General features: G+C 41.6%; 1 long non-coding RNA gene across 1 annotated transcript in view; it reads left to right on the top strand.

The window, feature by feature from the left end:
• The first annotated feature begins 685 nt into the window (after positions 1-685).
• LOC126482362 (uncharacterized) overlaps positions 686-22,052 on the top strand; it is an 838,717-nt gene continuing 817,350 nt past the window's right edge. The window contains exon 1 of the long non-coding RNA XR_007587636.1: positions 686-800. This is a non-coding gene — a long non-coding RNA (uncharacterized LOC126482362). The remainder of the gene's footprint in view (positions 801-22,052) is intronic.

Below are 22,052 nucleotides of genomic sequence, written 5' to 3'. Positions count from 1 at the left end.
AACGTCGCGATGGGTAGCGGCCATAATGTCTTGGCTCACGAGTGTGTTACTATTAGACCTACTATTCTGCTATGTTATGGAGTTTATCACATCTAGAACAACTATTAACATGCCAAAACAAAAAAATGGTTCAAATGGCTCTGAGCACTATGGGACTTAACATCTGAGGTCATCAGTCCCCTAGAACTTAGAACTACTTAAACCTAACTAACCTAAGGACATCACACACATTCATGCCCGAGGCAGGATTCGAACCTGCGACCGTAGCAGTCGCGCGGTTCCGGACTGAGCGCCTAGAAACCGCTAGACCACCGCGGCCGGCATGCCAAAACAATTCAATGTTTTATTTAAAACGAGAAATGGCTTGTTGACCCTTCTCCATTCTCCCAGCTATGCACAATCACCACGGTTGCCCTTCAGCTCCAGCAACTTTCGTCTGAAGCACGTTTATTACTGAAAGTGCCCCTGTTATAGTGGTAGTTCGCTTCCCATTCTGACGTCTGTGGTGCTCTGTCGATCAGACCTGTACCTTCAGAGCGCTTGGAAGTTGAACCCGCGACCTGCAGTGTGCACGTCGGCCGTCTACACGTGCTGTGTTGCGCGCGCATCTCGCACATGCGCAGTCGGATCTCGTGTGGCCGAGCAGACGGCGTGGGACCCCCGCCCCGCCCAGTAGCGCAGTGCCGCGAACGCCCGCGACGCGTCCGGACGGTCTTCAGACGCGCGTCTGACGTAGCGACCGCGTGGAGGTACAGGCGCGTAGAGCCATCCTCCAGCAGAGTGCGCTGCCACCAACACAGGTAGAGAGCACTGCGCCGCGCAAGCGATCGCGCTGTCTCATCTAAGAGTCCTGCTGGTGAGTGGCCAAGTTTACCGCCCCTCTGGTGAAGGTGTTGGAAATCAGACCGCCACACAACACAACCGGGAGAAACAAGCTTGCGTAAGACATTTCGTGAGGAACGTGGCACACAAAAATATCAGAAAAATTGATTAGGGACGAACTGAATGATGGATATACCATTACAGTAGCGATACTGCAAATAAGGACCGTAATTCAAAATTAAAATGCACACACACACACACACACACACACACACACACATATATATATATATATATATATATATATACTTTGTTCGTAGAGCGTCATAAGATGTTATTCAAGAACCAGTAATTTCGACGAGAGAAACTGAAGCAGTTGAAATAGATTTAGAATTACTAGTTTGTGACGACCGTCAGAGCTGTAATGTCCAAATGGGTTTACCATGAATGTAGTGATGTTTTCTCTGGCTGTACTTACAAAGGTAGCTTAAGAAGTCTTTATACTTTATGTTGTACGTTCGGGATGTTTTTTTATTTTTAATTTTTTTTTAATTCAGCTGAAAACTAGATCCCAGATTTCTGGAAAACTAATACCACTATGGGATCTCTGAAAACCAGGACATGTGGTTCATGGCTTGTGTTCAGTACATACCAATGAACTCCCGATCAACAGTAGAGTTGTTTATACGTTCGCTATTGACGCTGTAAGAAATAAAATGGAGCACACAGAGAGACTGATTGCCTCTTATCCTTTATTTAGTTTAAAAGAGGATAGGTGCTGAAATATTTGCATAACCTTATGAGATATGAAAAAATTTAAGCTCTAATCTACTTGGCAAACAACTTTAGTTCTTAATACCACGAAAGTGATATGAAAGGATGACCACTTTTTACTCCAAGGTTTCTTCTGTAAGTACCGAAATGAACAATATACTACAGAGGTAATCGCCATATATATATATATATATGTGTGTGTGTGTGTGTGTGTGTGTGTGTGTGTTGAACCACATATATGGTTCATTATGTTGAAGTAAAGCATGGGGATTTCCTGAGAGCATTACATTCATATCATGATGTGTGTATTCAGAAGCTTTCTTTTTCTCTCGTAGTTCTTTCCTCTAATAATATTCACTAAACTGTCTCACGGTGTTGATCATCCCATGAAGTGGCATCACCAGCATTCACAATGGCTCGTTTATTAGCTGATTACGTAGCGTCTGTGATACGGAGGCCCATTGTTTTGTTGCCTCCCATACTTGCAAATCAGCTGCCTGAATGACCAGTTAGTATGCATACATTCAGCAGTATGTCTGTCTCCTTTAATGGGTAATTAAAATGCAAATACAAGCTGTGGACCAGCTAATGCACCACCCAGTCGACGTGAACTATTCTTTTTCAGGCTGTTACGCCACTTTTCAGGGGGACTATGCTGTCCTGCGACCATGTCAGCTGCCATTGTATATGGAACGCTAGCGTTTATCGCCTTCTCTTGACCTGCGCGACGTTCACGCAACTGGCCCGAAAATAGCGCCGTGCCTCACGCTCTGAGAAATGTTTGAGTGACTATTCTCTTCATTTCATTTCGGCTTCTTCTCCACGCTGTCTGTGTTTAATGACACTTTCAATGTGTTTTGTATACTGCGGCAATTAATACAAATAGCATTTCCGTAAGTGATTTTAACGAGTAGTTAGTTGCTGAATTTTACATAGTTACTTTATTCTTCCATCTTTTATGCCATTCGCCTTAGGTTAGACGAACAGTTGATCTCAGATTAGCTTTCATTTGTAACGATGCTATTTACACAAACATAACCCATCCTTCATGTCATGGGAAAGTTCCCTTATTAAATCATAGCACATTTGGAAATTTGGAAGGCAAAGGAAGCTTTTTATTCAGAGAAGAATCGCTGTAACGATGGTTGCTTCAAAGGAAATTAGAGTTGTTAGCGTTACAAGAAAAATGTTTGAAGCAGTTCGTCTTTAACTCCTCTTTTAATTATGCGACATTAAAGAGCCATTTTTGCGGAATTACTAGCATATCAAACTTGGAGGATAAGTAATGGGGGATAACACCGTTTCCTTGGCTGCTTCATCTGCCTTATATGTAATATTTATTGACACTTAATTTACATGACGTGTTACCGTTTGTCTACAACAAGTTGTAAAGCACATACCACATAACTGGAAGACAGTAGCACATTTAGAAATCTGTGATAATGATAATAATAATAATAATAATAATTATACTGTCATAGCAATAACAATAATAAAATAATTAAGTACTAGGAAAAAAGGGCACATTCCACGCGAATTGTAAGTTACTTAGTTTGATGGTAGACGTTACGAACGAAAATTACTGCGTACCGTTAAACTCCGCCCACGGTAACGTTAAACAGCACATCCCTTCATATTACAAACAACAAGACGACACTCAGAAGAGAAATGGGGGCAACTCTTAAATAAACGTGTTCAACACATTTGATAACAATGATGGTTCTTAATTTCGTGAGCACCTGAGAAGCACTTGACACATCAGTAGTATTCCTTTGTGCTCTCAACTTTAACATTTCCCTGTTCGATCTATCATAGCATATTCTCCGGGCATCAAGGTTTCCTAATGAATAGCTGCTTCACTGTGTGGAGGTTACTGTAAAACATGATTTTATTTACCGACCTCACCACATTTGCAACTGTCGGCCTTTTGTCGATTTTAAGAATATGTACGGGACATGGTCCATGCCCCGTTATGAAATGGCCATGCCTGTTATCTGATTAGTACATGCAGTTCCTTTCCTTCAATTTGGTCTGGTGGAATATTGTACATACAAAAGACACTAAGCATGTTGTTCAAATCTCTCTGCCACGTACCGGTTCTGGGTGACGGAAAGAGATGACTAGTCTCTGGAGCAGACTCCATCTTACGTACTCCGTGAGGTCAAAGGTCACTGCATACAAACTCCACTTTGTCACCGCTCTGACACCTTCCTCTTACAGTGTTTTGTGCCGTTTCCTAAGAAACGAGGTACTGTTTCTCACGTTTCGGATCTTTTACAACTCTCCTTTTGTTACTTCCCCTTGTCTCTGTTTCATATGATACCTGACTGGCTTATTCGCGTAATCTCTTGGCAACAAATTCAAAAAATTGTATCAAACGTCCATTGGTAATCAATAATATCTGCAAATAACCGTATTTTATTAATATATTACAAAGAATATAATGGACGACTTATTGGATGAAGTCTTAACACCAATTAGTAATCCTTCTTATGAAGCCATGACTGATGACGACGTATTAGTATGGCAACAGTGTAGAGGAAATTTTCGTAGTTGCCTTCATTTCAATCATGTGAAACACATTTTGCTTCAGTTATACAAGAAATCTAGCAAACAGTGGATTCAGATAAACACCTAGATTTCGGCTTCCAATACTGTAGAAACCTCTTAGACGCTGAAACTTCCTGGAAGATTAAAACTGTGTGCCTGACCGAGACTCGAACTCGGGACCTTTGCCATTCGCGGGCAAGTGCTCTACCATCAGAGCTACCCAAGCACGACTCGCCCCCTCCTCACAGCTTTACTTCTGCCAGTACCTCGTCTCCTACTTACACGTTGTACTACATCGTAGACTACTAACCAACAGCCGGCCGGAGTGGACGTGCGGTTCTAGGCGCTACAGTCTGGAGCCGACCGACCGCTACGGTCGCAAGTTCGAATCCTGCCTCGGACTTGGATGTGTGTGATGTCCTTAGGTTAGTTAGGTTTAATTAGTTCTAAGTTCTAGGCGACTGATGACCTCAGAAGTTAAGTCGCATAGTGCTCAGAGCCATTTCAACCATTTTTGAACTAACCAACATAAACAATAGACGTACAACCAAAACGAAAATATCTACAGGTGTTTCCAAAGGAAGCGTAATAGGAGCTTCGTTATTCTCAGCATACACTGATTCCAAGAACTGTTCGTCCTACTATAGCGTATAGAATATAACAATCACAATCTTACATATATAGCAGAGAAAAGATCAATAGCTATTTACGTACCGGGTAATACGTACATTTTGAAATGAAACGCTATTCGGGTTCATAACTTTCTTAATTTGTGGATAAATCTACGTTATTTAAAATCATACCCCAGTTGATGCCAAGCAAATATTCGTCTAGGAAACAGGACCCAGGAACGATGCAACACTGACATACACCCCTCGCCTTTTCCTTATGAAATTATGTTTCTTCCACTATAGCGCACTGTTAAGTTTTCAAAGCCACTGAATGATTTTTAAGTAATATGGGTCGAAAACGTCGTGAAACTACGCAAGAAGAGAAAGAAATATGCATGAAATTGTTTCGAAAGGGATAATTTTCAAGAAAGCGGAGAAACCATTGGCAGACCTCCCAGTACAGTGAAGACTATAATATACAGGTTTAATCACAACAATGCGTACGAAAGTCAATCATGAAGCTGTCCTCCTGCAGGTCTGTACGAGATCGGAAAACGACAATTAATTAAAGAATATGAATACAAAACTACGCGCTCCAATACTTGCTATTGCAATTCAAATGCTTATAGGACAGTTTATTTTATCACAGGCTGTAATAAAATATGCTTTATGAAGCGCGGCATGAAGGCCGAACAACACGTAGAAAATTCTACATCAGTAAAATCAACAGAAAGAAGCGAGTTTATTTTCAACAGAAAATAAATCCGATGGGTTTGATTTCTGGTGGTATTTACTAACGAGACTTTATCTGAGCTGTTTGGGTCAAACGAACAAGTATATGGATATGGAGAAAAAATAACTGTGAACTTGAGGAGAGAAATGTAACAGCTGAGTTAAACTTGGAGGAGCTTGGTCTTGTCGGTTGTTGCATGAGTGCAAATGGTGTGGAGCACTTGTGTTTAATTGTTGTTGGAATTATGGACCAGAAGGTTTACATAAACATACTAAAAACACATCTGTCCAAAAGTATGAATAATATGGGTCTTTCTGGGAATTATATTTACACATTTACACACACGTTAATGATCCAAAAGAGAGAGCTGCAGACGCAAGACGCTGTTGCATAACACTCCTCCCCGGGTGCCGACACCACTGCAATCTGCAGACATGAATCCAAATAGAGAATTTGTGGATTACACTCGACAAAAATATGAGGAACCGTTAGATATCCAAGAGAAATGATTTAAAACAACAGAATCTCTGACAAAATCCATGATAAGGAGAATGCAAGAGATAATAAAGAGGAAAGGGTAGCCTACTACATACCAACCCATAATAATCTAAGTTCAGAGTGGTTTAAATGGCTCTAAGCACTATGGGACCTAGCATCTGAGGTCATCAGTCCCCTAGACTTAGAACTACTTAAACCTAACTAACCTAAGGACATCACACACATCCATTCCCGAGGCAGGATTCGAACCTGCAACCGCAGCAGCAGCGTGGTTCCGGACCTAAGCGCCAAGAACCGCTAGGCCACAGTGGCCGACGCAGAGTGTTACTTTCAGTATTGCAGATGAGTAGTTATTTTACATTCTAGATTACTTATCTTTACTTCTGAATGCTTGTCTGTGTTTGTGTAAATAGAAATATGTCCTTTTATAATTGAATACTCCTTTTTAGCGATCAGTAAACAAGACCTTGTTCGTGCTGTGCTTCATTCTGATAGTTTTCCTCGATTATACAACCTTGTGCATAAAATCATATACTAGACGAATACTTTTTGGAGTATGTGTACATGAACGGAGTATATCAGAGAGGCTCGGCAACATTATTAAATTGTTCACATTATTAAATTGTTCACATTATTAAATTGTTCACAGGCGATGCTGTTGTCTACGGGAAAGTATTATCACTGGATCATAATAAAATGCAGAAAAACCTCGACACAAGTTTTTTCTTGGTGAAATTAATGATATTTCTCTCCAAAGTGGATAAATGAAAGATAATACTTACAAGGAAAAGAAATAACCCGATAATATCAGAGTACATGATTGATGATGTACATACTGAGCACATCACTTCGTACAAATATTTAGGGCCACACTGGAAAGCGATATGAAATGCGGTGAAAATGAAAAATAATTACGGAAAGCGAATGGAAGACTCAGATTTGTGGGAATGTTTCTGGGATTTGCAGTGTATCCATAAAAGAAATGGCATGCAAGACATTAGGGCAAAACAGTTCTAGAGTGCTTTCTGTCAACGAGATAAGGAAATTACGAAACCTTGGGTAAAATCATAAGTTCACATATTCACGTAGAGTTAAATACGTGAAAGTTCTTTCTGTGCTAATGTTTAACACAAATTTACAAAATCACTAACATAATATTTTATACGCATTTTAAACAAGACAGATTCGTAGTTTTATTGCTTTGATGTGTGAAGTTGTACACCGTGCGAACGTTAGGCAAGATTTCGAAAAGAAATTCCGTGTTAGTTATGTTACGAGCTTGCACACGCACTATTTCGCTTTCAAAACAACCACAGAACGACTTCCGAAAATATGGCGCGTAATAGTGCAGTGCACGTGACGGGATGCACCCTCTCGATGTCTTCTGTGTTTCGTTGGTCCCTGTGCAAGGGATTCTTATCAAGTCGACATGACAACAGACGAATTCAAAAATGCTCTGGAAGGTGCATTATAGCTCGATATAGCCCTTATGAATGTCTAACAGAAATGCTCGGAGAACTTAAATGCGAATACTTGAAATAAAGGTAATAATTCTCACGAGGACTTGTATTTACGGAAGATTGTGTGACCGCTCTACTGCTAACGTAGGAAGTGAATAGGAATCACTCGATTAAGACAAGAGCAACTAGGATTTACAACAGTCATTCCTTCTCTTAAGTAAGCGGCAGCGAATAGCAAAGGTTTGTACGGTGTACCCTCGGCCATACACTATACAGAATGTGTATGTAAATGTAGATTCCCACTTTTTTAGAAAAATCCGGCCACCAGTTTTGCAGATATTATGATTTCACTGATACAATCGGGGAAGCTATTTTTCTTTTGTTAGGTTATGCAGCCTGTAGGTGCATGTAGTGCACATCCGATAAAAACACAATTAACATCAATTTGTAAAAAAAACAACTAGTGTTTATTATTTCTAGGACGTATTCTCCGATCTAAACGCGATGATCATGCAGTTCATAACAGAGCACTGCATTCAGTAATGGCGCATTGTGCTCGCATACATTTGAATGTCAGTGAATGCAGACATGAAGGAACATTTAACGTCGAATCTGTGTCCTGATTATTAATGACGTAGCACGATTACAGTTCGTCGAAGACGGAGAAAAAATCGACCGTGCTGTTTTCAAAGGAATCGTGCAGGAATTCGTCTTAAGCTTTTTAGAGGGGGAGAACTTTAATCAACCACCAGGGGATTTAAACTCGATGCATTAACTACTCCAATTCCTCGCTCAGCGCGCATCTGTTAGCCATGAAACAGGAAACTGCGTCATTTAGGTTGACGCTTGACATCGCTACGCTAGCTACTTCCAAGAAACAAATAATTCATACGCTGTAATGATTTTTGGGGGTATTTTTGCTCCGTCGTTGCAAAGACAAGAAAATGCGTGTTTTTCTCTCCAGATGCGGTTCGCATTATTGAAGTGATCTGTAATTAAATATGTTTACAGTATGATTTGTTTTCTAGAGTTCTTTAACAAATTGTTGGTTTTTGCTTCCGGTAATTTCTACGTTGTATTCCGCCTACATCGAGAAATGCCATCTGCTAACAGAATTTTGATTCTTTTCTTCGTTAGGCACTGATATCTGTGGTATATTTCTACGTCGCTTTGCAGAACAAACATTTTTGACGTTCTGTGCTGTGCTAAACGTCAGAAGTGCATAGTTTTGCAAAGCAGCGTAAAATAAAATCACAGTTATCAAGGCCTAACAAATAGAGGAAACAAAAATGTGCTAGCAGACGGTATTTCCTGATGTAGGCAGAAAACCAAGCAGAAATTACCCCCCAAGTAAAAACGAATAATTTGTTGACGAACGGTCTTTCAATCTAGAAAACAAATCAGATTGTAAACATATTTAATTACGGGCCACTGGAGGTGCTTTACTTCAATAAAGCGCAATGCATCTGGTGAGAAAAACATACTTTTTTTTAACGATGGAACAAAATACCCTTAGAAATTGTTAAAGTACTACACGCAGGATATGGCCATACAAATGATAAATTTAACTGTAATTATTATTTGTTACTACAACCATTGTCTAGATCATGCAGAAGCTAGTTTATATTTTATTTCCTTACTAATTACAGTACTTATGTAACGGTTGTTTGAAACGAGAATAATGTTTCAGCTCACTGCAGCATGTTGATTGTATGCTAAATGAAACGCGTTCATTGAACAAAGCGCGTTTACAATATATTCACTGTAACAGCTGACTGACGAAGGTAATGAACGCATAGAGCTAGTCAAATGGTTCAAATGGCTCTGAGCACTATGGGACTTAACATCTATGGTCATCAGTCGCCTAGAACTTAGAACTACTTAAACCTAACTAACCTAAGGACAGCACACAACACCCAGTCATCACGAGGCAGAGAAAATCCCTGACCCCTCCGGGAATAAGAGCTAGTCAAAGAATAGCTTCCTGACGTAATGGTTCTCCAGAGCCAACAAGTATATCTTGAACAAGTAAAACCAAAATTCTACTGGGGTTTTAGCTCATGAGGTTACAGTGGCTATTCTTTGAAAATATAACGAAATATACCCTCTCACAAATTGGATAACGTGGTAACAACAGTGGTGGCCAAAAATGATGATTGCTGAATATTACAATTCGAATGCAGTATCAAAAGACGTGATACCGTGATCGTAAAGGGCTGAAGAGAGAGGACGTACATGATCTGCAGACGACAGAAAATCTATCTGTGCTGAAAGACAGAGCTGAGCGGTAGAGATATGGGAATGTGCACGCATGTTTTAATCATGCTATCTTTCAACTAATTTGTTATAATCACTCCCGTCTTTTAGCAACACGTCGCTGACATCGTGTTCTGAGGTCCTGGGTTCCCGCGGACTATCCAAGTTGCGTCAGACTTGGATAGGCTTGCAACGTGGAATAACAGGAGGAGAAACTTGAACCAACAAACAGAAAATGTAGCGTGCAAGTCGCCAAAGTGTCGTCAAGTTGCATGGCTTGCAGGTGACGGAAAGCCTCACGAAACTGTTTTTATTTAATCAGTTGGTTAAGAAATGTTAAGAAATGTGTGTATGCTTTCAAAAGAGATGTGAAACTGCTGTTTTCGTCATACGTGCTCCCCGCTTACCACAAATTTCTCGATACCAATGACCTATATTAGTGAGAGAAGTGAAATAATGCAAAGAGAGACAGAAACCTGATGACACGGTAATGTGAGAATGTAACGTGGTCCGACGTCAGAAGGCTCAAAGGACATTAGTTTGTGTTTGGCGACGCTTCAAACAAACGGGCGTGGTCTACAGGTGCCACACAGGTGGTGCAGCGTGTGAGGGCAGAAGTGTGTGTGTGTGTGTGTGTGTGTGTGTGTGTGTGTGTGTGTGTGTGTGTGTGTGTTAGTGCGAGCGTGCGCACGCAACTTGGACAGATTGTGAAAGGCCTTATTACGTAAACGCTGCAAATCTCACACTGCATCCATCTTACCTCTACCAAGCAATTGCGCACGACAGGTTCTGGCAACAACTCAGTTCCTGGTAGCCTCTATTGCTCTTCCCATCCCCCCACCCTTCCTCAACATCCGTTCGGTTATACTCGGTTATACACTAACTGCTATGTTCTCCTGTTTCTTTTTTTAAATTAATCATATAATCTGAGAGATATTGAGTCACTATTTTTACTATGTACTTTTTATTAAAGCACTATGCCGTTCTACTTTGGCTGTCATCTGTAACTTGAAAGTCAAATTATACGGCTCGCGGCACACAACTAATGCTACCTACACTATTGGCCATTAAAATTGCTACACCACGAAGATGACGTGCTACAGACGCGAAATTTAGCCGACAGGAAGAAAAAGCTGTGATATGCAAACGATTAGCTTTTCAGAGCATTCACACAAGGTTGGCGCCAGTGGCGACACCTACAACCTGCTGACATCAGGAAAGTTTCCAAACGGTTTCTCATACACAACAGCAGTTGACCGGTTTTACCTGGTGAAACGTTGTTGTGATGCCTCGTGTAAGGAGAATAAATGCGTATCATCACGTCTCCGACTTTGATAAAGGTCCGATTGTAGCCTATCGCGATTGCGGTTTATCGTATCGCGAAATTGCTGCTCGCAGTTAGTCGAGATCAAATGACTTTTCGCAGAATATGGAATCGGTGGGTTCAGGAGGGTAACACGGAACGCCGTGCTGGATCCCAACGGCATCGTATCACTAGCAGTCGAGATGACAGGCACCTTATCCGCGTGGCTGTAACGGATCGTGCAGCCACGTCTCGGTCCCTGAGTCAGTAGATGGGGACGTTTGCAAGACAACAACCATCTGCACGAACAGTTCGACGACGTATGCAGCAGCATGGACTATCAGCTCGGACTCTATGGCTGCGGTTACCCTTGACGCTGCATCACAGACAGGAGCGCCTGTGATAGTGTACTCAACGACGAACCTTGGTGTACGAATGGCAAAACGTCATTTTTTCGGATGAATCCAGGTTCTGTTTACAGCATCGAGATGGTCGCATCCGTGTTTGGCGACATCGCGGTGAACGTACATTGGAAGCGTGTATTCGTCATCGCCATACTCGCGTATCACCCGGCGTGATGGTATGGGGTACGATTGGTTACACGTCTCTCTCACCTCTTCTTCGCGTTGACGCACTTTGAGCAGTAGACGTTACATTTCAGATGTGTTACGACCCGTGGCTCTACCCTTCATTCGATCCCTGCGAAACCCTACATTTCAGCAGGATAATGCACGACCTATGTTGCAGGTCCTTGGATCTGAGCCCTATAGGACTTAATATCTGAGGTCATCAGTCCCATAGACTTAGATCTACTTAAACCTAACTAACCTAAGGACAGCACTCACACCCATGCCTGAGGCAGGATTCGATTGGTTGTTGCGACCGTAGCAGTAGCGCGGTTCCGGACTGAAGCGCCTACAACGGCGCCACAACAGCCGGCTGTTGCAGGTCCTGTACGTGCCTTTCTGGATACAGATAATGTTCTTCTGCTGCCCTGGCCAGCACATTCTCCAGATCTCTCACCAATTGAAAACGTCTGGTCAATGGTGGCCGAACAACTGACTCGTCACAACTCTTGATGAAGTGTGGTATCATGTTGAAGCTGCATGGGCAGCTGTACCTGTACACGCCATCCAAGCTCTGTTTGACTCAATGCCCAGGCGTATCAAGACCGTTATTACGGCCAGAGGTGGTTGTTCTATGTACTGATTTCTTATAATCTACGCACCCGAATTGCGTAAAAATGTAATTACTTGTCAGTTCTAGTATAATATATTTGTCCAATAAATACCCGTTTATCATCTGCATTTCTTCTTGGTAGTGTAGTTGTTAGTGTGTCTGTTTACGAGGCGCAGGTTAATTAGCCAGTGTCATCTTCTCAAGTGTTACGTAACTCCATGTTACTCGCATGTAGGCCTTGTTCATATTTTAGTGTAAATTTTTGTATAGCTTTAGTGCCAATTTGTGAAGTATTTGTGTAAAACCATTTTCAATTGTCAATGTCGACACTGTGCTATTTGACGTTTTGTTAGTTTTTCAGATTATCTGATGATGATTACATTGAAACGTGTCATTAAACAAATCAGTCACCACAAAACATGTGACACTTCTTCCTGTTTTTGTATTGTCATTATTAGCAACTGTTCAACGCTTAAAAATATTCATAATGGGCGCATACTTCTTACATGACTTTCTGTCACAGATAAAATAAACATAATTCCTGAGAAGAATGTTCATTTTATTTCTTAATGCCACCGAAAAATGCGATGAAGTCAGGAACGGGTGGGAGGAGGGAAAATGGTAGTCTAACAGTAAAGCGTGTGCCTGATACAGAAAGGGCGCCGGATCGAACCCAGACCGACCACGGAATATTTCAGTCTGCTTTTAACTTAGCCTTATCACATACTTTTTAGCAGAATGTATAGATCCGGTGTTGCCTCAGGTGTTTGCATCTAAGACCAACTAATCACAGAGGTATTAACCGTACAGAAGAGAGAGAGAGAGAGAGAGAGAGAGAGAGAGAGAGAGAGAGAGAGAGAGAGAGAGATAGAAAGAGACGGAGAAAGAGACGCTGAAAGAGAGAAAGAAAAAATAAATATTGTCACAGAAACGATATATCAGTACTCCTATATCACATGTAAGAATGAGGAGATTGTACAGTGAAAGCTGAAGGCCAATAATATAAAACAATACTTAGTGCGTTTATACCGGTATTGATTATACATGTTTATAGCGACTCTGACAAAACGCACGTTAATCAGCCTCAAACGCAGTTTCCTCGACGTAGAAGGTAGTAGATTCCTTCATAATAATTATTAGATAATGACACTGCCCACTTCGCTTTCACTATACTTAACATTTAAAAGTCTACGTAAATACTGTTACTGTACCGATCCACCATTATGATCACCGTAAAAATCTCTTCGTTTCGATGTACTTGTCTGAATAGACGTACGTGTTTGAAAATGTGTGTATCTCACTTTACATATACGAGGGTAAGTCAATTATTATCCGCAATTTAGTTATATTTTTGTTTATTTTGGTAGTACTGTCGTTTTATGTTGATGACGCATGCTTTGTTTATTTGTTGTTATATCTCTGCAATTTTCAAGCTGCTAGGTTAGTTTCGTTATCGCTGCCGTGCTGTTAATAATGGCTGCACCGCAGTCTATTTGCACTAAAGAAGGGCAACATTCTATGATCCGTTTTTCGTTGTCGGAAGGCGTATCAGGGGCCGAAATTCATCGATGACTTTCGGTACAATATGGGAACAGTGTTTTGCCACAACGGAGTGTCTACGAATGGATTGAAAAATTCCGAAATGGTCGCACAAGTGTTACGCACGATGAAGGAGCCGGACGACCGTTTACCGCCACAAATTAAGAAACCATTGAGCGTTCATGTGAAAAAATTCACTTAGACAGACGATTAGCTATTGACGAAGTGGCACATTTTCTGCAAATTAGTCACGGTTCTGCCTACGAAATCATCCACAACAGACTTGGGTTTCATAAAGTTTGTGCAACATGGGTCCCAAAACAACTCGCACAGTTGCATAAAAAAACGCGCTGGACCTCTGCAAACAACATCTGGATCGCTATGGTAACGAAGGAGACAACTTCTTAGACAGGATCATTACTGGTGACGAAAAATGGATCCATCATTACGAGCCGAAGAGTATGGAATGGAAACATCCAAATTCGCCGTGCAAGAAGAAGTTCAAGACCCAACTGTCCACAATAAAACTGATGCTTACGGTTTTTTGAGACGCATAAGGCCCACTACTGGAACATTATGGGGAAAGGGGCACAACAATAAACAGTGTACGTTACAGTGAGATGCTTACTGCTAGGCTAACGCCTGCAATTCGAAGCAAACCCCGAGGATTGCTGTCAAAAGGTTCTGTGTTCCTGCACGACAATGCTTGTCCGCATACTGCTACCCACACTGCTTAAACGCTCCAGAAACTCACATTTGAAGTACTGGATGATCCTCCATATAGTCCCGATCTTTCCCCTTCTGACTATCTCCTGTTTGGTCCACTCAAACAGTCATTAAGGGGCCGTCGATGTGCCTTGGACGAAGCAGTGAAAGAAGCGGTGCATTCCTGCCTCGCATCTCAACCGAGAAACCTCTTTTATGATGGCATCAGGAAGCTTGTACAACGATGGACCAAGTGCGTTGAAACGCAAGGAGACTATGTCAAAAAATGATGTTCTTTTATGTTTCCTATTTGATTACTATAAAATTTTATAACTACTTTGCGTATAATAATTGACTTACCCTTGTATGTTACAGATATCCTGACCAGCGATCACTACTGTTCGCTCATTCAGATTTTACTTCAACAAATATCGATAGCTACAATGTTTTCATTCTCCCTCATCAAGTAAACTGAACATTCAAAACCTTTAAAACGATTTGAATCAAATAAATATTTTGTAACAGAACAAAATCGTACTGACAAATAAACAAACATTGCCGTAATACAACGAAAATCGCTTATCTATGAGTCACGTATTTGACGTAAAGAAACACAGATGTCCATATCAGTGCCGAAACATTAATTAAACAAACAAAATTACACGCTACTGTTTTTCTCTTCACGGCAACCTTGTGTATGAGCTCAAGTGTCTCTAGTTTTCATTATGCGAGATACCTGTTGTACCTTAATTCGGTTTCAAATACTTACACTCAAAGTTTTGTAAGAGTTTCCCTGATGCCCAACCTCTCTATAGTCACGTCTGCCACAGCAGTTCATCAAGCAGCTCTCACAGTATTATGTTAACCAAAACAAACCCTTGATGAATCGTGTAGCTTGTCTTTGAATCTTCTACATATCTCCTGTTAATGTAGTAACTTCTTATTGGTTCCAGACCGACGAAGAGTACTCAAGAATCAATCGAACGAGTGTTTTGTAAGTGACAGTTTCTTAGAAACCTTCCATAAATTCCTGAAATGTTGCCTACCTCCTCCACTACCTAATTTCTGTTATCATTGCACCTCAAATCTCACTCACTGATGTTCAAGTGTTGTAACTTACAGCTTTGACAAACCGACGATCCAATAGTAAAACGATATCTGATATTTTCCTGAATTAGCGGGAATTTCATTATGTTTATTTATTTCTGGAGTTATTTGGTTGGTTCAAATGGCTCTGAGCACTATGCGACTTAACTTCTGAGGTCATCAGTCGCCTAGAACTTAGAACTAATTATACCTAACTAACCTAAGGACATCACACACATCCATGCCCGAGGCAGGATTCGAACCTGCGACCGTAGCGGTCGCTCGGTTCCAGACTGTAGCGCCTAGAACCGCACGGCCACTCCGGCCGGGTGGAGTTATTTGCATATGTATGTACCGCGCACTGTTTATCTGCCTTTTGTAACAAATTTCGATCTCGCCTGCGGTTAGTGGACAGCGTCATACTGCTACAGACGTTATTCGCCATCTCGTATATTAGATTATTTAGCACTTGTGCCTCGGAGTATTTTGTTGTATGCATTCGTATACATGTAAATCCAGGCTTTACGATCGTGAAGAAACACGGAATTTTTATCAAGAAGTTCAGGAGAAATACACCTACATTTGCTTAGAGTTCGGTACAGTTCATAATTGCTCCGAATACAGAATAGTGGAGGGAAAGCCAAGTCGAATACTGTGAATGCCACGCACAGATCGGAGGTGTACATATTCCGCTTTTAACCTGCCAATGTTTACCTGGTAGCGAGTGAACTGCCCCGCGTTGTCAACAGAACGGACAAATTGCTTTATGCCCATCGAAGCCAAGCTACGGCCAACCTAAGCAGGCCAAACGATTCTCGCTTGACTGCCCGTCTTCCCTCTCTACCCGCTACACAGCACTTTACGCTGTAAGTTTTTATCGCAGTGCCATGAATTGAGGCAGTAAGCTGATGAAAAGTCCTCTTCGCCAGGGTATCACAAGACGTGGACCAATGCAATACATACTGATTTTAGGTCATTTTTAGACCAGAAAATGGTAGATTTTATTTGTCCTTATTTTATTTTTCGGAATTCTTCGGGTTTATGTATTTATTTTCTTTCAGATATGAACGTTTTTCTTCGCAACTTCACCTTTTTTCGATTAGTACTGGTTAATATCAATTCGAACAACCATCACGTCACCGCTAATAGATGGTTTCCGTAGTAAGCAGTGTAAGTGGGCTGCTTCTGTGTTGGCAGCGCTGTATAGTGCTTTGCGTTGGACCTCTGCCTGCGCTGTATTTGTAAGAGACTCTGGCTGGTTGGACTCGTTGTTGGAAGTTAATCGCCAGTAGTATTGGGCAGTTGGAAGTTAGTCGCCAGCAGTGATGGAAGTACCGTTGGGCAGTTGGGGGCGAACAGCAAGCAGTGATAGATGTTAGATGTGAGAACTTAGCACTGATGGAGGGTAGAGGTCTGAAGTGTTAGCGTAGGCTAGCGATCTGGAAGTATCCGACTTGGAGACTGAAAACTATTCATGATTATATATCTTTGTACTGGATGTCAAAGACGATTTATATTCGTGTTTGAACTGAATGTCACATTATTAAGATAAAAAATACATTATTTGGTTTGCAACAAAATCTTTCCTTTGCTAACCACATGCCTATTAGTAGTTAGTGGCTTTAGTAGTTAGAATCTTTTATTTAGCTGGCAGTATTGACGCTCGCTGTATTGCAGTAGTTCACGTAATGAAGATTTTTGTGAGGTAAGTGTTTTGTTGGTTGAAGAGGCCGAAATGCACGCGTTTTAGCTCACGCAGGCTGGCGTGTGGAGGGAAGAACTATACTGACGTGAGGTCTGGAACATGACAAGGAATTAGAATTCAGAAAGCGGACGGAATTAGTTTGATACTTAACTTTAATCCATTAATGATGAACGTCGCTCTTGACGGTACATGATTCGCAATATTCTCATTTCAGAATTCATTCTAATTACTGAATATGGCGCCTTGCTAGGTGGTAGCAAATGACGTAGCTGAAGGCTACGCTAAACTGTCGTCTCTGCAAATGAGAGCGTATGTAGGCAGTGAACCGTCGCTAGCAAAGTCGGTTGTACAACTGGGGCGAGTGCTAGGAAGTCTCTCTAGACCTGCCGTGTGGCGGCGCTCGGCTTCTAAACACTGACAGTGGCGACACGCGGGTCCGACGTATACTAACGGACCACGGCCGATTTAAAGGCTACCACCTAGCAAGTGTGGTGTCTGGCTGTGACACCACAGTAAGGGCTTAATGAAATGTATAGGTTATTGCCAGGATTGCTTCTTATTCAGGGCCATTCTTATGTATTAATTGTTTGAAATGAGGTTGTAATTTTTTTGGAGCAGTCAGATAGCGTTGCGCTAGAATATTGTGGGTCAGTGTTGACGTGATAAGAAAAAGTAAAGAGAAACTAGGCTCAGTACGTTCAGTTTTACTCAGCTGTTTCAGAATCAAATAACGTAGAAGTTTCATCTTCTCAGTCATTCAGCAATTAAAGTACAGATTCACTCATTTAAATAAAGAAGTTTCAGCAGATCTACCTGCGAAAATCGGGATCCTTTGCATCTGAGAACCTGAAGATGACTTTTATACTGCAGCGCCAACTATAGTAATCTTTTGAAAGTGTAGTTTCTGCAGCCTTAGTGTGTTTCATCCAGATATGACCCTAGTTGCTCCAATTATAATTACGTTCTCCTGCATGTGTATTGTGAGTTCACTGAACTCATTCAGAGTGGTCAAAATAGTTCATTCTCAATTCCCTAAATGAAATTTAGCAAACATGAAGTTCGTTTTTCATGTTATGTAAATCCGGAAAATAAGTATCTGAAAGAAGCAGCTTTTCATACACACTAAGCTTTCTTCGCGCTACGTTGCATACCACCAGAATTCTGTATTTCTAATTTGGTTTCTTTTTTCTCCCATTTAGGTTATTATAGAAGTATTTAAAAGTATTTTTCGCCAATGTATAGGCGTCTCGTCAATACAGAAATGCAGGAATGACATTAATTTCCAGAATCTATATGGGACTCTACACAAAACAATGTTTATTTAAACATCTTATATTCTCTGTTCCCTTGACCGACGGCAAATGTATATTTTAATTTGAAGAACAGATGTAAATGTTAACAAACTATCCTGCAGTTCCACTAAATGAATTATTTAAGCCAAACCAGAGGCTTCTAAAAATACTTCGCTAACGTAAGGAATTGGAAACGGTTTATAAACAACAATAAATGTCATTTGAGAGGATTAAAATAAAAACGTTTAATCCCAAACAAAAATTAGTAAACGTAAGGAATCGGAAACGGTTTATAAACAACAATAAATGTAATTTGAGAGGATTAAAATAAAAAGGTTTAATCCTAAACAAAAATGAATTTGTCTAACGTGCCGTCAACATCAAAGTCATTAGAGACGGAACACAAACTCGGATTGTGTCAGGAATCGCGAAGGAAATACGCCTTGCCCTTTGAAAGGAACTGTGCAGGTAATTTCCTGGAACAATTTAGGGTAGTCAGGGGAAACCTAAATCTGGATAGCCTGTCGCGGGTTTGAACGTCGTCTTCCCGAATGCGAGTTGAGTGCGCTAATAACTGCTCCACCTCACTCGGTACCTCAGAAATCCTCTCCGAAAAAGTGTAACAAAGAAAACCGCACACTTAAATACAAAATTTCGACTCGTGTTTTCCTATTTACTGTCTATGGTTTTCAATTCTGATGCATTATAGCTGACTGTATTCTTAATGTGTGTATTGAATAGAGTCCGAGTGAATTAGCACAATATCGTTAAGTCTTTCTGCATAAAGACGTGATCGTTTTTTCTGATTATGTATCCCGCGCAACTAAAGACTTTCTCGCTGGAGACAGTCGTCGAATGTGTATTTAATATTTTCCTTGCCACGAGAGCAAGTCGAGGAAGCCGTTCGGAGTTATTTTTTCACCACAGTAGAGTATTTCTGTTACTGATATAACTCTTGTAAGTATGTACTGGCTTCGTCATGAAGGAGAGGAGAATCTTTTGCCCATTCCTCAAATTCAGTTTTCTTATAATGTCCTGTATTTGCACGTGCACTTGCACTGAAAATATATTTGCTCTAATTAGTGTCTTCAGAATAATTTTGCGATCCTACAATTAGTTTATCCGCACATGATTAAAATGATACATATAACCTTAAAAACTTACCTTCAGCACACATAAGTCGAGCTGTTTGATGAATACACATTTTTTTCTTGGTTATCTTTCTGAATGCGCTTGCTTTTCGAACCAATAAAAAGTTGTTACAGTTGTCCGTTGCACAGTGAAAGTAGAGACGAGTTTCCAGCATTCCGATTATTTATACACCAAAATCGTGTTATTTTTTACGGGTTTAAATTTTTCATTTTGTCTTGAAATGTTCCTGTACCCACCTCCTACAGCATCTTCATTCATGGACCTATTTCTACATCTAGTGGTCACACTGCGACGACGCGGTTGTGTTTCGCCTACAGAAAATGTCCAATCATCTTGTGGTGAATTTCTCTTCTTCTGCAGAATTCAAATGCGTTCCCTGTTAGATTGGATTGTTTGGGGGAAGAGACCAAACACCGAGGTCATAGGTCTCATCGGATTGGTGAAAAACGGGGAAGGAAGTCGGCAGTGCCCTTTCAAAGGAACGATCCCGGCATTTGCCTGGAGCGATTTAGGAAAATCACGGAAAACCTAAATCAGGATGGCCGGACGCGGGATTGAACCGTCGTCCTCCCGAATGCGAGTCCTGTGTGCTAACCACTGCGCCACCTAGCTCGGTTCCTTGTTAGAAAACAAAACATTGTTGCGTGGGACTGTCAAGCTGTAGCAGAACCAACCGCACTTACTGTATCTAAAGGGAGCACCCAAACTATGTTACTTAGTACTGTGTAACTATACCCACTCTATCTTTTAGTTTAATTTAAGGGCTGCGAAAATAATTTTAATAATAATAATAAAGTAAGGGCTTCACCCAAATTTAAACCAAAGTAATTCACGCTTCCCATAAAGTGATACGATTTAATATATTTTCGTATTAATCAAAGTAAATGTAAATGAGGGTATGGAGAAGGCACTGGGCAGGCATATGTCGAACGGTTGGTATAGCAGGCTCTGAGTCATCTTGAGCCGGAAGGCGTACTGGTTGACGTGGCAGGGTGTAGAGGGAAGTGCCAGTTGCACGGGAAAATGATAGGTTTCTAGTATCTTCTAGAACAATTTCAGCGCAATAATACCGTTCTGGTATCAGAAAGAGCGCGGGATTTTGAATGTAGAGGGGAACTTCCCCCTGCCCCCTGAAGAACTTCGGCGGCGATATTGCGAGATATCGGCATTGAGAGAAAATAGTCCCATTTGTTCTTAACCCTTCAGGTTAAATGTAATCTAAAGCACGTAATTGAGGACAGGACTTGAGAAAACTATGTCCTCTCTTACATGCTATTTTCTTTCATTAGTTTATAAAATACACTGCTGGCCACCGTAAATGCAACACCAAGAAAGACAAGAGGTAGCACAACAAAATTTATTTTGTAGATAACATGTTGACCAAGTATCAAATCATTACGTTTACAGACGTCTGTGACATGTGGTTCCTGCCAGAATCAGTAGCCAGAGTAGCCGCCATTGTTGGAGATCACCGCTGCCACACGTCTCGGCATTGAGTCAAAGAGACGTTGGATGTGTTCCTGGGGTACAGCAGCCCAAGCAGCTTCCACACGTTGCCAAAGATCATCTGGTGTGGCAGCTGGGGATGTAATCTGGGTCACTCGTTGAGCAACCATGGACCACATGTTTTCTATCGGCGAAAGATCCGGAGAGCGAGCCGGCCAGGGAAGCACTTCAATCTGGTTATTGACGAAGAACCTTTGGACAATGCGTGCCACGTGTGGTCGTGCATTATCCTCTTGAAATATGGCTGTGGCCGAGCCCTGAAGGTAAGGAAGGACAACTGGCTCCAGCACCTCGGATATGTAGCGCCGGCTATTTAAAGTACCGGCAATGCGTACTAGAGACGTGCGAGAGTAATATCCAATACCGCCCCATACCGTAATACCCGGTGCAAGACCAGTGTGGCGGTGCATAATGCAGCTGTCCAGCATCCTCTCTCCACGGTGTCTCCACACTCGAATCCGGCCATCGTGGTGCTGCAGGCAGAAGCATGCCTCGTCAGTAGAGACAACGTCATTCCATTCTGCCATCCACATCCGTCTGTCGTCACACCATTGGCGACGGAGACGTCTGTGGTTCTGCGTCAATGGTAGACGAAGCAATGGACGTCTTGCGGACAGACCACTCTGCTGTAAACAGCGTCGAATGGTACGCGCAGACACTGGATGATGCGTTACAGACGCAATGTGCTGTGCTATGGCTCGGGATGTCACTGAGCGATCCGTCACTGCCATGCGCACAATTTGCCTATCAGCACGTGCAGTGGTGCACCGAGGTGAATGCGATCGACCACGTCGGTCCGTCGTACCCTCCTGCATCCAACGGTCACATATCCGCATTACAGTTTTTTGGTTTTGTCCAACACGACTAGCGATTTCTCTGTC

This window comes from Schistocerca serialis, chromosome 5 (assembly GCF_023864345.2).
Source record: "Schistocerca serialis cubense isolate TAMUIC-IGC-003099 chromosome 5, iqSchSeri2.2, whole genome shotgun sequence".
Lineage (NCBI taxonomy): Eukaryota > Metazoa > Arthropoda > Insecta > Orthoptera > Acrididae > Schistocerca > Schistocerca serialis.
Note: the sequence above shows the minus strand (reverse complement) of the source record. Positions and strands in the feature narration are given on the sequence as shown.